Source organism: Orycteropus afer, unplaced genomic scaffold (assembly GCF_000298275.1).
Source record: "Orycteropus afer afer isolate SDZICR_OR568_19922 unplaced genomic scaffold, OryAfe1.0 scaffold00304, whole genome shotgun sequence".
NCBI lineage: Eukaryota > Metazoa > Chordata > Mammalia > Tubulidentata > Orycteropodidae > Orycteropus > Orycteropus afer.
In genome coordinates, this window is record NW_006921891.1 from 3,930,212 (window position 1) to 3,932,670 (window position 2,459).

Here is a 2,459-nt window from a genome sequence, read left to right on the forward strand (position 1 = left end):
AAGGAAGGTTGGCCAATATATTTCCATAATGATACCGCCTCAGAAATCCAAGGAGGGGTTGCTATGAGTTGGGTCCGACTTGACGGCAGTGGGTTGTGGGTGGCCCAGTGGTTAAATGTTTGGCTGATAACCGAAAGGTTGGTGATTCAAACCCACCAGTGGCTCTGCAACAGAAAGACATGGAGATCTACTGCCTTAAGGTTTACTGCCTAGAAAACCCTATGGGACAGTTCTAGTCTGTCACATGGGCTTGCTACGAGTCAGAATTGACTCCATGGCATTCAACCACAGCAACCGCCACTGTAACCTTAGAAATCCCAACCTTCCGTTCCACGCACTGACTCTCTCTTCCTTGGTGTCTCAGTCTGTAAAAGCAATGCAACACACTGAACTCATAATAGGCATTCTCCGGAGATGGTACAGGGAGCCAGATAATGAATGAACTGAGTTGACCTATAGAGAAATACGCCATCATAGTCAACAGAAATTGCCAGAAGTTGTATGGCATAGGGGAAAAAGAACAGGATTTCTGATCAGATGGAGCTCATGTGGGGGTCCAGCACCAGCATTCACTAATTATGTGATCTGGGAAAAGTGAGTCAATCCAAGAGTGTTTCTTCATCTGTAAAAAGTGGTACAATGATGCCTTTATTATGTAGAGCACTGTTGAAAGGACTAGACATAAAATAGGCAAAATTCTTAACACATAATATGTGCTCAATAAATGGTAGCTGCTGTTATCATGGGAGCTCTGGTAACGTAGTGCCTAAGGCATTTGACTGCTAGTTACTACTGTTACTATAGCTGCTATTATGGCTGTTACTATTAAAACAACTACTACTATTAATAGTCTTACTGTTTTGACTCCTACTACCACTTCTTCTAAGGAGCTGTGGTGACACAATGCTTAAGTACTTGGCTGCTAACCAAAAGGTCTGCAGTTTGAACCCATTCGGCAACTCCACAGGAGAAAAACCCGGCGATTGGCTCCTGTAAACATTACAGCCTAGAAGCCCTATGTGACAATTCTACTTATGACCTATTAGAGTTATGATGACTGGCACTTACAACTGTTCTTCTTCTTTTTTTTTTTTTTTACATCTTATCGTTAGTAATACATACTACAGTCAGTGTTGCAGCACATAATTTGCTGCTGTTATCATTCTCAGATGTTTACTCACCAGATACTCAGTGTTATGATTTGCTGTTTCAAACACTACCAGATAGCAGGCTATGGCCTGGTCTACAGTGAACTCAGTGCCAGTGTTGAGAGTTGTAACAGATAGAAAGTTGGGCAACGTTCAACTCTAACAACATACGACAATTGAACTATATGCACTTACCCCACTATCGCTCTGATTCCAATTTCATTGTTAAGACACTGAAGCCCACTTCACTGTAGACCAGGCCCATACCATGACTTTATTCAGTATTTCATACCATAAGAAGCGGCAATTGTTAATTTGAAGCCAAGTTGTTCAAGTTTCTCTGACTGTAACACCTACAGTGTTTCCAACCCCCAAAGACAAAGAAAGATAGGATTTATAAAGATAATAAAAGGCAATAATTATGAAAACTTTCAAAAAAAATCCACTTATGTCAGAGCTGCCTTATGACTGAATCATCAGAACAGAACCCCATCATGAGTCGGGGACCATAGTGCAATGCAATCCAACAAACACTTATTGATCCTCCGGAACGTTCTGATGGGAAGTCACCACTGTTTTACCCAAGCCTTTGTTCTGAGGCATCTCTGCGTAGACTCAAACCTTCAACCTTTCTGTTAGCAGCCAGGCACATTAACTGTTCATCATTAAGGAGGTTACTATCCATTAAAGCTGGCCTGGTATAGTGTACCTATAACCTTTTGTAAAATTTCGCTTTTCATTATAAACTTGTTACAGTAGTTGAAGAAAACAAACCAAAAAACTAAACTCACTGCCGTCGAGTCGGATCCAACTCCTGCCACCCCTCCTTGGGTTTCCAAGGTGGTATCACTATGGAAGTAGATTGCCCAATCTTTCTTCCGAGGAGTGGCCGGTGGGTTTAAACCGCCGGCCTTCTGGTTAGCAGTCAAATGCCTTAGGCACTACGCCACCAGAGCTCAGAAAGTATTTAGAGCCACTAGGTTCAAGTTCAAGTATAGCAAGGCACAGGATCAGACAGTGTTTCATTCTGTTGTATATAGGTTCACAATGAGTCAGAGCCAACTTGACAGTACCTAACAACGACAGGTTCAAGTTCATCTACTTAATCCTTCAACTTTTTGTTTAGACACTATTTCTGATGTTAAATTACCACGTTAGGTACATGGGAAGTATAGACAACAAATATGACCCTTTTGCATATACAGTACTGAGTTGTCAGTGAAGGCAAACATAGGTATATGGACGGATAGATAGGTGGACAGGCTAAACGATTAGGTATGTCTATGAAATGGGGAGTGTATCCAAGATCAT

The 2,459-nt window shown here is 41.6% G+C and overlaps 1 protein-coding gene across 1 annotated transcript in view; it reads left to right on the plus strand.

Annotated features, from left to right (window-relative positions):
• The window catches only part of MID1 (midline 1), a 171,567-nt gene that overhangs the window by 40,658 nt on the left and 128,450 nt on the right, over positions 1-2,459 (plus strand). The window lies entirely within an intron of this gene.